Genomic DNA, 13,798 nt, shown 5'->3' with positions numbered 1-13,798 from the left:
CCAGGAGACACTCAACAGCACATTTTCCAGCCCTGGTTGGGACAGTATCAGCCCCTCGGATCCAGCTAGCACCCATCAACCTCAGCAGAGAGTTTGGGGTGCTGCAGCGAGAGGAGAGGGGAGGTTGGCGACCCGGCCTGCCCGACCTTCGCTCCCGGTGACTGGTAAATGCACATCGCGAGCGGAGCACCGACAGCTGGGAGCAACCGAGCTGCAGCAAGAGCAAGCTAAAAACCACATAGGTCTGCGGACACAGCAACGAGCATCCATCTACCCAGCCTGCCCTACACCACCAGCTCCTTGAGACCTCCAGAAGCCTGGCTTGGCGCACACCTTCCCATCCCCAACCCAAAACCCAGGCGCACAAAAAACTCCTTCCTTTTGCCACTCCACGAGCAGAGGTCAGATTCCTGCAACAGCAAGAGACATCTGTGCTTGTGGGCATCTGCCTCTGGGCAGAAAAAAAGCAGACTAAGGTCCACTTCTGCAGCCCAGAAAAGCCCGTCAGACAGCCCAGAAAAGCCCGTCAGACACCCCCCGGGCAGCGAGCGGGGAAGGAACAGCAGAAGGCGGCCGTTGCTAGATTTCAGCTGAAGCACCTTCAGGCTCATCACAAAGCGCCGTGTCTCCAGCCGGCCTCCAGTCCACGTGTGCCCTGGCAGAAATGCCACCGGTCTGCCACAGGACCCCGACAGCGGGTCCCCTGCCCCACGCACCCACATACCGCACACAGCAGGATCCGACGCCTCCAAATGAGCCTCCCCAGGAGCAGAAACCTTCCTCCCGCGTTCGCTTGAAGGGAATCCAGAGCAAATTAACGGAATCAAACTTTTTGCTCGTTTTAAAGACAACGAACACGACAGGTCGGGCTGCAGAGATCCCACCTCTCGCTCCCGCGTCTCTCCTGGCTGCTCGCCTTGCCGCACCCTCAAACGCAAGCTGCCCCCCCAACCGCCCACACAGGTCTTACGGCTGCCATACACCGCTGAGAAAATGTCAAGCAGCTCTTGGGTAACACAAACACTACGCAAAGTTGGAAAACTTCATTATTGCCAATAAATTTTTCTGAAGTTTAAGTGTCCCAAGAAAACCCGTACTGGACCTTTCGCTCTCTGGAGAATGGCAGAAGGAAGAAGCTCAGTTACACCAGGGCTACTCTTACCAGATTTGAGAGCAAAAATGGTTTTTCAGGCTCTGCGCACCCACAGAAATTATTTTTTTCAACCAGAAGGGAAAAATATTTTTTGGCAGGTGCTGCCCGGGTCAGCCCCGAGGTGCCCATGACCACAGGCAGTTCAGGCAGGAGCCCCGGGACCCCCCCGCCTGCGTCCGGGACCACCTTTGGCAGGAGAGGACGGTGGTCACAGCCGGTTCAAGACACCCTCAGAGGCACAGCCTGTACCTTGCAGGAGGATACTCTGCAATGCGCGGTGGCAGGTCAGGTTGTCCCCTCTGGAGATGCTCTCCTGCCTGACCTCAGCTCTATGTGCCGTGAGGTCAGACTGACTTCCCCAGCAAGAGGCACAGACAAAGATCTGGGGGAAGAGAGACATGACCACCACCGGCATCTGGGAGAACAACCCACTTCCTCTCCCCCTCGCTGGAAATACCCTGCTCTCTGCGTCCGACTGCAGCAGGAGGAAGAGTCTCCTAAATACGTGAGCGTGGATTCGCCCCGGCCATCACCAGGGAGGTCAGCGAGGAAGGAGACCCTCCTGCCTGCCTGCCCGCCCGCAGCCCCGACGGGCAGAAGCCAGACAGGTCCTGACCACCTGGCCGGCACTGCCAGCCGCTGCCAAGCGTAAAGCCCTGCCGGACAACGTGGCGGCCGTGCCAGCTGTCGGCCTGGCCCAGAGCTCGCAAGCTGGTGGACTGAGATAAGGACAGGCTGAGGATCAGCAGGGATGAAGGCCACAGCATCCCACCTCCTGACCCATTTCCATGCTGCCTCCTCGCCGGGAGCCGGCTGTCCCCAGCCACCATCTCAGTGGAAAGGTCCGGCCGAGCCGAGCAAAGGCCACATGCTCCCGGGAGCTGGCAGTTATTTTAGAGCACTCGCCGCATTTCTGCTCTTCTGATATCCCGTTCCCATAGAAACGAGGCCTGGAAATGGCAGACGTTGCCTTTTTTTTTTTTTTTAAATAAAATCGGTGTTTCTCCCCACCGGCTTGCAGAGGCACCACGTTATCCCTGGGAGATGAGCTGCAGATCCTGCCGGGCACCTCCATCTCCATTGCTGTGCCGAGGACCGCACGGTGCCCAGGGTGGCAGCATCATTCCCAGCAAGGGCTGCCGGTACCCAGGTGCTTTGCACGCTGCCACCGGAGCAGGAAACACCTCTCTGCTTCCCGCAGCGCCCATGCTGGAAATTAAAACCATGAGCACCCGTGGCAGGGGGAAGGACTTTTTTTGGCCAGTGTTTTCAGAAAGAGCAAGTGATTTCCAACGCCTGCGCCTCCAGGAAGTCCCGTCTCCTACAGCCGGGTCCTGCAAAAAGCAACCGGGGCCGGCGGCCACCAGGCCAGCCACGAGCGTTCAGCGGCACACAGCAGTCACCGCTGGCTTTTCCCCCCCCTCACTGTTCACGGAGACGCAAGAGTCATGACACAGCCAGACCAGAAGAACCCCACCTACCGCAGCGGGAGCGGTTGTGCAAACAGAGCAATAAAACTTTCTACGAGGCTGCGATCCCGGCGGGGCGCGAGGGGCTGCTCACCCAGCGCGGGCACCGAGAACGCAGCAGCCAGCAGCCTCGCAGGTCCCCAACGGATCCGGTGTTTTCCCAAATGGGAACTTCAGGCCTCAAAACACTGAAGTAAACACAAACAGGGCTGGGGCTGGGTCCTGTTTGCAGAACCGGGGAGGGCTGGGGGGTGGTTTTGGGCCTGGACGCTGCCCCGGAGCAAGGCAAGAGGGGGCTGGTGTGCCCGGGGAGGCTGGCGGGCTCCTGGGGGACTGAACGGCCACAACAAGCCCCCGCGCCCAGGCAGCGGCAGGGGGGGCGGAAGAAGCTGGTCGCACCCTTTGCTTTAAAAACCCCGCTGCTGGTTCGCCCAGAGTTTGCGGTTGCATGTGAAGAGCTGAACTCTGCGAATTCAGCTGCCACACGGATCTGGCAAAGGAAGAAGGGCCAGAGCCCCACGGGGGGTTTCTCGTGAGCCCTCGCGCGAACCCCCGGCCGGGGCCGGGCAGGACACGCAGCGAGCCCACGGAAACAACGCCGGGCGAGCCCCCTTCCCTCGGGGGGTCCCCACGCGTGGGCCGTGCTCGCCGTGGGCCGAGCGCAGCCGTGGGAGCAGCCCGTGAAGCGGTGGTTTCACACGCCTGAACCGCGGGGACCCGAGCCGCGGGCTAGTTACGCTCTCAGGAACGATCCGTGCCGGCGGTACCCGCTGGGCGAGAGGCCCCGGGCGCTGGCTCGGTCACCGGCAGCCCCCAGGAGCCGGTGCCCCAGCCCCACGGGGCAGCGGGAGGGGTGACACGGGGCAGCCCCCGCACCAGCCGCGGCTGAAGGCGACGGCCGGGTGCCCGGCGCGGCCCAGCCCGGGAGCAGGGAGAGACGCAGGCCGGGCCGCACAGCCCCGGCGGAGCCTGCCAGGGGCGCGGCGCTGCCCGCGGGGGAGCCGGGCACACGGGCCTGGCTCCGTCCCGCCCGCGGCCCAGCATCCCCGGACCCCGCCGCTCCCCGGGGCGGGGGGGGGGACACGCGATCCGCGCCGGCCGCATCCGGGCACGGCGGGCTGCGAGCGCCGGGGGCTGCCCCGGGCCGGGCCGAGCTGCACACACACACCCCCCCCCCCCGGGCCCACGCAGGGGAACACGCACCGGGCCCGGGCCGGAGCGCGGAGACGGACCGGCGGCCGCGGCGGGCGGAGCCGGGAAAAGGGCCCCGGAGGCTGCCGCAGCCCCGGGCGGGGCCGACCGGCCGCGGGAAGGCCGCTGCCCCCGCGCACCCACCCGGCCCCACCGCGGTGTCCCGCCCCGCCGGTGCCCACTCACCGCCCGCCGGCGCTCGCTCCCTGCCCCGCTCCCCCCGTCCCTCACTCACCGGGCCGGGCGGCTCCGGCTGCGGCTGCGGCTCCGTCCCGCGGCCCCGCCCGCCCCGACAGCCGGGACCCGCCCCGCCCCGCGCACGCGCCGCACCGGCGGGCGGGGCCAGGGCGCGTGGGGGGCGCGTCAGCGCGCGCGGGTGGGTCGGGGTGTGTGTCTGTGTGTGTGTGTGTGTGTGTGTGTGTGTGTGAGTGACAGTGTGTGTGTGTCTGTGTGTGTGTGTGTCAGTGTGTCAGTATGTGTGTGTGTGTCAGTGTGTGTGTGTCAGTGTGTGTGTGACAGTGTGTGTCTGTGTTTCACTGTGTCTGTGTGTGCACATGTGGGTATTTCACTCTGTGTGTGACCCTCTGTGTGTGTCAGCGTGTGTCATCCTGTGTGTGCACACACGCGTGCACGTGACTCTGTGTGTCACCCTGTGCGTGTCCCTGTGTGTCACACTGGGGGTGTGTCACTGGGTGTGTACACATCAGCCGGTGCGTGTAGTACTGCGTGCACGTGTGTCACCCTCCGTGTGTGTGCACACATGTGCGTGCATTATGGTGTGTGCATGGGTGTGCAGATATATTACTCTGTGTGCACATCACTCCTAGGGTGTTGCGTGCATGCACGTGTGCGTGTGCACTGGTACGTGTGCACAGGGCACTGTGTGTATGCCCAGGTGTGTGTGTGCACAGGGCACTGTGTGTCTGCACAGGTGTGTGTGCACTGGTACGTGTGCACAGGGCACTGTGTGTCTGCACAGGTGTGTGTGTGCACGCGTGCCTGGAGCGCTGCCGGAGTGCACATCTGTGTACTCGTGCACTGGGCGTTGCATGTGTGCACAGATGTATGGGGGGTGCACTGGGAATGGGATGTGTGCACAGATGTGTGGCAGTGTGTGTGTATGCGCACACACGTGTTCAGGGCAGCACACGTGAGTGTGTCCCCCAGTGCAGAGCCGAACCTGTGTGCCCGGAGTGCCTGCCAGGACGCCTGTCTGTGGGGGGGGCGTGAGGGGCTGCGGGTGTGCAAGGGGCCTGTGGGTGTGTACAGGACTGTGCGTGTGCAAGGGGCTGTGCGTGCACATGACACGGGCTCACACGCTCTCAGGGGCTGCGGGTGTGAGCAGCGGCCGTGCACGGCTGAGCCGTGGGGCCCTTTGGGCTGAGCCTGGTTCCTGGTGCACGCTCGGTGCCGGTGGCACACTTGGTGCCCGTGCACGCTCGGTGCTGGTGGCACACTTGGTGCCGGTGCACGCTCGGTGCTGGTGGCACACTTGGTGCCCGTGCACGCTCGGTGCTGGTGCACGCTCGGTGCCGGTGGCACACTTGGTGCCGGTGCACGCTCGGTGCCGGTGGCACACTTGGTGCCCGTGCACGCTCGGTGCTGGTGCACGCTCGGTGCCGGTGCCCACGTGTCCGTCCGTCCCAATCCGGCCGCAGCGCTCCGCGCCGTGCCCTGTCCCGCTTTTTGGGAGCACGCGCCAGCTCCAGCTCCGGCCGCGCCCGGTGGGCAGCGAGCGTGGGAACGCGGCGCTGGGGCCGCTCGGTGCCAGGCGGCACCTTCCAGGTCCGGATGAAAGTGCCGGCGGAGGAGGGGGTTTGCCGAGGCCAATGGCCGCCAGCCCTGCCCGCGCCCTGCCCGCGCCCTGCCCGCGCCCGCTGCCTGCTGCCAAGTTGGCAGGCGAAGGGGCCGGAGGCCGCTGATGCCGGGAACACCGAAGGGGGGAAAAGTTTGCTGTGGGCGCGTTACGGGAGAGGGAGGAGGAAGAGGAGGGTGGGGAGAGGGGACGAGGCCAGGGACGGCCGCGGCTCGACGCAGCTCCGCAGGCAGCGGCCGGGTGCCGCAGTGACCCCCGGCCCCTCGGGCCGCGATGAAGAGCAGCGGTTTTGGGGAGGGGGGGTGTCTGCATGCAGATGAACGCTGCGGCGACCGCTTTGCGCGTGACTGCTTTGGAGAGGGTCTTCTGCGTCTTTTCACCGCAGTCGGCGTGGGGTGTCGTAGTCATCCGCCGTGCCCCGGCTGGCCCGTGGGAGAGGAGAAAATAAACTGAGAACCAGCACCGGGGCAAGGGTGAAGCTGTCGCGGTAAGGGAGAGAGGGAAGCAGCAGCTTTAAAAACAGCCATGGGTGAACAGAGAGTGACACCCCGTGACAGCCTCGGTGGCTTTGCTCCCGTCGCTGGCAAAAGCTGAGGTTTGGCTTCCCGCGGCGCCCGGAGCGAGTTACACCCGTGGGTCTCGACCCGTAACGGTCGCCCGCCAGCCGTGCTCTGCTTGCAGGGTGCTGCTGCGCTGGACGGGGGGTGGCCGCAGAAGCAGCGTCCCCGCTGGCCGGCCTGTGCTGGGGTCCCACGTCGCGCCGGGCTGCCCCGGGAGATGCGCAGACTCTTGCCTGCAGAGCCACAGCCGGGAGCCGTGTCCCGGTGCTTCCCCGGCTCGTTCAACAGACGCCGGCGGAGCTGAAGCCCGTCTGCCAGGGACAGCCGAGCAGCCACCAGACCACAGCAAAGCTTTCCAGCCCGCACTCATCTGCTTAGCGGCATCCGGCAAAACTCATTACAGGGCTCAGAGGCAGGAAGGAGCCAGCCCGGCTCAGCGAGCTGCCATCCCTCAGCAGAGCCGCACGTGCGCTTTGAAACGTGAATAATGCAGGTTGGCTGGGCGTGGGGATGGCGCGTGCCTTGCCACCGAGCGTGGTCCGGCTCAGGGCTTGTAATCTCTCCGTTTGCTTTCCCCCATCGCTTGTCACCATGTTGCGCCCGCATCCTGCTGCGGGAATGGCGTGAGGAAGGTCTCACCCCGGGTCTGCACCCCAGCGCTCGCTGCAGCCTGGGGACCCTGGCCCCATCTCAGATGCTGCCTGCAGCCAGGTGACTGAGGTCCTTGGGGAAGATCTGGGACAGGTGGTGCCCGCGGTGACACACCAGAGCATCATGTCAGCCCGGGCTGAGCCGCCCGTCCACACCCCTGCTCGAGCCCAGGTTTCATCCTCCCCAATTACGGCCGCCCCAGTTCTCCCGGTGACCTTCCCTGTTGCCTCACGCAGTTCCTCTGCGCCTGCCTTTGAAGCAAGCTGAGCGATCAGATCAAAACAAAAGTCTTGCCAATGAAAGTATTTACAGGCTCCTCATGGCTCCTAGAACAGGCGACAGGAGATGTTGCAACGAGGCGCAGCGGCATCGTGGTGACTCAGCTCGCACCCGGGACAGGGAGCGTGCAGGAGACGTGGCGGCAGACTGAGCGTCCACAGGACGCTGCCAGAAAAGGGCAGCGGGGTATCAGACAGCTTGGGGCGTGTCCCTCTCCGAGGTCTCCCATCAGCATCCGACAGGAGGAATCAGCCCCATTCCTGCTGCCCGCTGGTGGCTTCACCACCCCGAGCTGTTCTCCACTGCCCATCACCCCCCTCCACAGAGGGGTTATTCCTGGGAGGCAGCCGCTGCGGCCACCCCATCACCAGCAGCGGGGATGCCCACCACACCGTCTGCCTGGTTCAGCAGCCCCAGCCCTGCCCACCCCACGCCTGCCTTCAGGGTCACGCATGTTTTACAGGTGCCAGGAAACCACCTTAGCTGCCCGTGGACGCAACGCCTCCCCTGCACCATCTGAACAACATCCAAAATGCCGGAGGGGTTGGCAGAGGTGCTGTGTGCCGGCAGGTCCCCAGCACAGCCATGCCAACCTGAACACACGGCCCGGGCCCGGCACAGGGTGCGCTGGCTCATCTCGCCTCCCGCAGCCAGCAGGGAAAGGCAGGTGTTGGGAAGAGAACATTGCTAAACAACTTCTTCCTTCGGTTCCTCTGCTTCCCCGCAGCCCCGCTGCCCGGGGCAGTATCCGGGCGAGGACCTTGGCTGGTGTTCACCGCCGCTGTCTTTGTGCCACGGCCCCTGCCTTGCTCCTTGCCCTCCATCCTGGCCTCCTGGTGCTCCCTGCCAGGGCAGACACCCCGCGATGTCCGGCGGCACCTTCCTCCAGGGCAGCTGGTGGCTCGGGGACGTGCAGCGAGGGCTTTCCCGGACACCACATCCCGTGAGCTGCCGGGCCAGGGTAAAGCATGCCGATGTCAGCCGAGAGCATTTCCCATCTTGCCCTGGTTTCTTCCCACTCCTTAACTTCGCTGCAGTGCTGATGGGGCAGCCCTGGGACCGGCATTTTTTACCCTCGAGCGCCACCGCCCAGGAGGGATAACGGTTCCCATGAAAGCAGGGGAGCGAGCGGATCCAGCACCTTCTGCTCCCCCAGACTCAGGAACAGCCGGGTGGGTGGGAACAACCATTTTTCTTAGGAACACTGGCTGCATAAAAGCAGACGGGATGGGGGGGGTTCCCATCCGGTCTTATTCTGGGGAAAGGTTTGTCCTTGTCGCTTCCCAAGCCAGACCCCGAGGGTTGCTGCAGCTCATCCTCCCTCGCATCTGCAGCGTGGGTGCGGGTGCGGCGGTGAAGAGGTTCGGCTTCTCAGCCTGCCTGTGCACCCACCGCGGGGCCTTGGGGAGGAGAGGCTGCTCCCACACGCCCCGGGGGAACGAAGCCATCTCGCTGCCGTGCCCGGGTGCGGGTGCTGGTTGGGGCAAGGACCAGCTCTCTCGGGCTCCCTTCCCCCGAGGTGGATTCCCTCTTCCCTTGCCCCACAAGGCATGCTGGCTCGCAGCCTTGGCTGCCAGGTTGGAGTCTCCCAGTGTGTCCCTCTGCTCTGGAAGCGCTGGGCAGATGTGCAGGGAGTACGGATTCCCCTTGCAGCGCTCAGCAGCAGGAAGATTTCCGTGGGCTGGGAAGGTTGGCACTGGAGGAAGCTTTCCAGGATCCCCTGCTGCTCTTCCCAGTCCCTGCCCTCTTCAAACTGCGATTCCCCTGGCGCAGTCTCTGGCCTGCAGCAAAGTGTCCCCGGGGTGTCCCTGCTCTGTCGCCGTGTCCCCGCTGGGGGTTACAGAGCTCAGTGCCCTTGATAGACCCCGGTGCACTGCCAGCACCCGGGAGACATGGCTGGAAACATCTGCTGCCGCTGCTGCTCCGTGCCTGGCTGAGCGGTGGGAGAGGTGGCGGATGGAGCTGGGGAGGCAGCACAGCCTGGGACACGTGTGGGCAGGCTCTGCCCGCACTGCCCCGCCGCTGCCCAGGGCAAGCGGGTTGTCCTCTCACCCCGCAGAGGCAGCCCGTGTCCCCCGGCCCCTTCCCACGGGCGGGCAGGCGGCCGTCCTGCACCCACGGCTGGCACCTCTTACTGGAACTGGCAGTTCGGAGCCGCAAGGCTCCCGAGGGACTGCAGCACCACTGTGCGAGCAGCATCACTTCGCTTCAGCATCAAGGAGGTGTGTAAATGCAAAGGAATAGCCTCATTTCATTACGGGCAATTGAAGAACTGGCAGCTTTGGGCACGCTGTAAAGCTCGTAGATCTCTGCCAGCGTGTAAATCCGAGAAGTCACGTGTTTGGGCTGCTGGCAGCCGTGCCGAGGGGGGCGATAAGGGAGACATAACTGAGCAGACACCAAGGAAATCCCCATGGGGAGGAGATGGGGATCGTTCTGTTGCCAGCCCAGCTGCCTGCACGTTCCCAGCGGGCACAGCAGCATGGACCATCCTCAGCACACAAAGGCCAGAGGGAGACGAGTCTTGTCCTAAAAATTTTGCTATTTCTCCCCTCCAAGACCGAGGGAGAGTTAAAAATTCACCTAAACCACAGCTTTAGAGGCAGCATGGTCCCAGGGCAGGCAGTGCTGCCAGCTCAGCGAATTGCTGGCGTGTGGGCTGGATTTCAGCTTAGAAAAGAACTAGAGAAACTTTCAGGATAGAGTGAGCATCTCCAGGAAAGATGAGCTCTGGCTAAAGGAAAACAGAGCCGGGTGCTAGCCCTTGAAATAAAAACAACCAGAGGAGGGGTCTGAAATCGAGAACAGCGGGTGAGATGAGTGGGGCAGGGAATCAGCCAGAGGTAAATTCCTAACTCTGTCCTGCCTGCCACCACCGTCTCAGCAAAGTCGGCGTCCCTGTCGGGAGCTGCTGCGCTCCAACGCGCGTGTAGTCAAGGGTGGAAAACCTCTGCAGGATTACCTGTCCTTGCCAGAAGGAACTACGGAAAATAAGCAAACATGTTGGAAGAGGTGAAAATCAAATACGGAGGAAAATCCTTGCAAACGATAGGGTGATACCGTCTAGCTGGTGTGGATGTGTGGCTCCTAATGCAATACCATGGTGAGCCTGCAGGAGGGTGGTTTAACAGCAAAGCAAGCTAGCCAAAATGCAAATAAATAATAAACCTAAAATTAATAACATGAAATAAAATAAAAATTCCTCAAAACCTGGCATTTTCTTTTTCAAACCAGGAAAACAGCAAGATGCAAAACCCCCAGCAAGTTAAAAACCACATTCACACAGACAAAGAAAATATTTTGAGCATAATTTGCTTACCACATAAAAATTAACGCCAGCGTATTTTTGCAAACCCATCAGAAGCAGGAAGTCTGCTGGAAACCCACTGCGGCTGGCGCATGTTCGGGGCAGAGCCCGCACCCGCAGCGGGACGCAGGCAGCAGGTCCCCGACCATCGCAGCACTGCGGAGGGAGGTGGAAATGCCAGGTTAATTTTTAGGAAGGGCTCCAGAGGGATCCAGGAAACACTGAGATCTTAAACCTGGCTTTGGTACCAGGCAAATTTTCTGAAAGATGGAGAGCAAAAAATGGCATTGGAACATGTATGAAAAAACACGCAGTGTGGAGACAACATCTGGCGTGGGTTGGAGGAGGGAAGTCTTGCTACAATTACACGGAAGATGTAAATAATGGTGAATCAGATGATATATAAACAACAATCTTGGCAAAATTTTGACAAAATCTCTCTCCAAAAGCTCTTCAGGACGTTAAGGTGGATTAACAGTGAGATTTCCTTGTAAATTAACTGCTTAAAAGGCAGGAGACAAGGGCAGGAATAAATGGACAGGATCTGCGCCAGACCTGTGCTAGTCAATACAGGCACGAAAGAGAGCAGACCTTGCTGACGCTAGACTGTGTTTCGATGGTCAAATCTAAAGCTCACTGTGAAGAGCTGGAAAGAGATCGCACGATGCCAAGCAGCTGAGCAGACAGCCATCAAATGCAATTTTCAATGTAATTAAATTCAAGGCAATGTAGAAGTAACCCTATGTGTACACAACGTCGGGCTCTGAAATGAGCTTCGTCGTTCAGGAAAGAGACGCTGGAGTCCTGCGGGTGCCTCGCCTGCAGGCTCTGCGCTGGTAACCGAGGGAAAAGGGCATTAGGAAGGAATCGCTGGGATTGCCGCGATGCGCGAGCACGGCTAGGGCGGCTTGCAGAAGACAGGGCAGTGAGGTAGGGAAGCAGCCGAGCGGGGAGACGGAGCAGCTCCCCCAGGGAGAGAGTCGGTGCACGCTGTGGCCTGGCAGGGCCATGGGGAAGGGACCTGGTAAGGGGTCACTGAGAGGGGAGGAAAGGAAGGAATATTTTCATTTCCTAGAACAGAGTGTCAAGCAACACCAAAGGGCTGGAGCTGGTTTAAAACAATGGGAAGCACTTTCCAAGCCGTGCGTTATGCTGGAGGGAAGGGATGCTGTCCAGAGGGACCTGGACAGGCTGGAGAGGTGGGCCCATGCGAACCACGTGAAGTGCAACAAGGCCAAGTGCAAGGTCCTGCACATGGGTCGGGGCAATCCCAAGCACAACTACAGGCTGGGCGGAGAATGGATGGAGAGCAGCCCTGAGGAGAAGGACTTGGGAGTGTTGGGGGACGAGAAGCTCAACATGACCTGGCAGTGTGCACTGGCAGCCCAGAAAGCCAACTGTGTCCTGGGCTGCGTGTCCAGCAGCCTGACCAGCAGGTCAAAGGAGGGGATTCTGCCCCTCTGCTCCGCTCTGGTGAGACCCCCCCTGCAGTGCTGCGTCCAGCTCGGGGGTCCCCAGCACAGGAAGGACATGGAGCTGTTGGAGCAAGTTCAGAGGAGGCCACGGAGATGATCCGAGGGCTGGAGCACCTCTGCTATGGAGACAGGCTGAGACAGGCTGAAGGGGCTACAGGAAAGCTGGAGAGGGACTGTTTATCAGGGAGTGTAGCGGTAGGACAAGGGGTAATAGGTTTAAACTAAAAGAAGGGAGATGGAGATGAGACGTGAGGCAGAAATCCTTCCCTGTGAGGGTGCTGAGGCCCTGGCACAGGGTGCCCAGAGAAGCTGTGGCTGCCCCTGGCTCCCTGGCAGTGTTCAAGGCCAGGCTGGATGGGGCTTTGGGCAAGCTGGGCTAGTGGAGGGTGTCCCTGCCCATGGCAGGGGTGGGACTGGATGGGCTGTGAGGTCCCTTCCAACCCAAACCAGTCTGGGATTCTGGGATTACCACGGGAATGGGAACAGGAACACGGAGCATGCAGAGGGTTGGTTTCCTGGGGCTGTGGCAATCTGGGATGCCCCCAGGCCACTCCTGGGCAAAGAGGACAAGGACAAGATCCCTGTTGCTTGCTCTGACTCAGCCTTTGAACAGTCCCAGGTCTCCCCACTCTGGTCTTACCCCGCTGCGGCTGCACTGGGCACACTGGCCCAGTGGCACTTCCCCAGTGTCCAGAGCCTGGTACCTGTTCCGGGATGAGCCCCCAGCACTCCCCAAGTCCTTGCCCCACTCCTGCGTGCCCTGACAGCCCTCTGGGACACCAGCAGCGCCCGAACAGCTCCAGGTCGGGGGCTCCCGCACTCACCTGTAGGGCTCAAGAGCCAAAAGGCTCAAAGCAGCAAAGCTCGACCTCGGGATCTGCTCCATCCTGCTCTCTGGAGGCTCCCCAGGAGTCGGTTCCCCTCTGCAGCCCAAAATCCAGGCTGGTTTTCAATGCCCAAGGCAGGAAAGAGGGAACAAATTCCTGCTGAGCTGAGACCAGGCGGAGGGCGCAATGCCCACAGACACATTTCCCTACAACGTAACTGCAGGCACGCAGCTTGCCCTGCTGCACTGCTGATGCAAATTACCAGTTATGAAGTGGAGAAAATTGCTATCTATTTCCCCTTTCATCCATTTATTATAGCTTTCTTTTTTTATTGCTAATTAGTACTTTCAAAACGTCACTGAAATAGGGTGGGGGTTTCTCTTCCGTGATACTAGCTTGGTGGCTCTTGGAAATAAATCTTAAAGAATTTCTTTCCCCACAATTTTCTATCTGCCTTTTCCCATCACCGAATTTTCCTTGTCTTTATGGGGTTTGACTTTTTAAAGCACCATGTATTTTTGTTTACTGAATGGGTTGTTCTTTGCCCAAACTGAATGTAATCAGGTGACGATCACTGTTCTCTAGGCAACCACCAACAAAATTATAGAGCTATGATCATGAATTAACACTGTTTTAAAAAGTTTAGAAAAATAAAATGGTAACTGCAAGGCTTAATAAATCGTTGCAGAAACAAGGCGTTCACATCGGTACCACCCGTCACCGTGGAGGGCTTTAGTACAATCATCATTGGTCTTGATTCAAGAACTAAAGGAAGACAAAATACCACACATCAGCCTGTAAAGGTAAATTCAAACCATTTGATGAAGAAGGACCGCTTCTTTTGTGTCAAAATTCCAAGGGGATGCTTTGGTTAACAAAGGAATTGCAATCTGCACCTGCGGGAATAACTAGGACTGAAAGGAAGGTTGTGTGGTGGGGGTGACAGCAAGGTGAGCCATGTAGCACACCCCTGCTGCCACCCACAGTGCCAGGGAAAAATGAAAAAGAGTGATTGTAGAGCGCAGTGTCGTGACAAATGCGGGAGGGAGGACTGCGAGAACCCAGCCAAC

At 60.5% G+C, this 13,798-nt stretch overlaps 1 protein-coding gene across 3 annotated transcripts in view; it reads right to left on the bottom strand.

Moving 5' to 3' along the window:
- The window catches only part of ABCA3 (ATP binding cassette subfamily A member 3), a 29,141-nt gene extending 25,035 nt beyond the window's left edge, over positions 1–4,106 (bottom strand). The window contains exon 1 of one of the 3 annotated variants that reach the window (XM_075768211.1): positions 4,049–4,106. The gene's annotated coding sequence lies outside the window, so the exon portion shown is untranslated. Of the gene's footprint in view, positions 1–712; positions 787–4,048 lie in introns of those variants that run through there. The other 2 variants (XM_075768210.1, XM_075768212.1) reach the window with 2 other exon arrangements.
- Between the last annotated feature and the right edge of the window lie 9,692 nt (positions 4,107–13,798).

Source organism: Balearica regulorum, chromosome 15 (assembly GCF_011004875.1).
Source record: "Balearica regulorum gibbericeps isolate bBalReg1 chromosome 15, bBalReg1.pri, whole genome shotgun sequence".
NCBI classification, from domain to species: domain Eukaryota; kingdom Metazoa; phylum Chordata; class Aves; order Gruiformes; family Gruidae; genus Balearica; species Balearica regulorum.
Note: the sequence above shows the minus strand (reverse complement) of the source record. Positions and strands in the feature narration are given on the sequence as shown.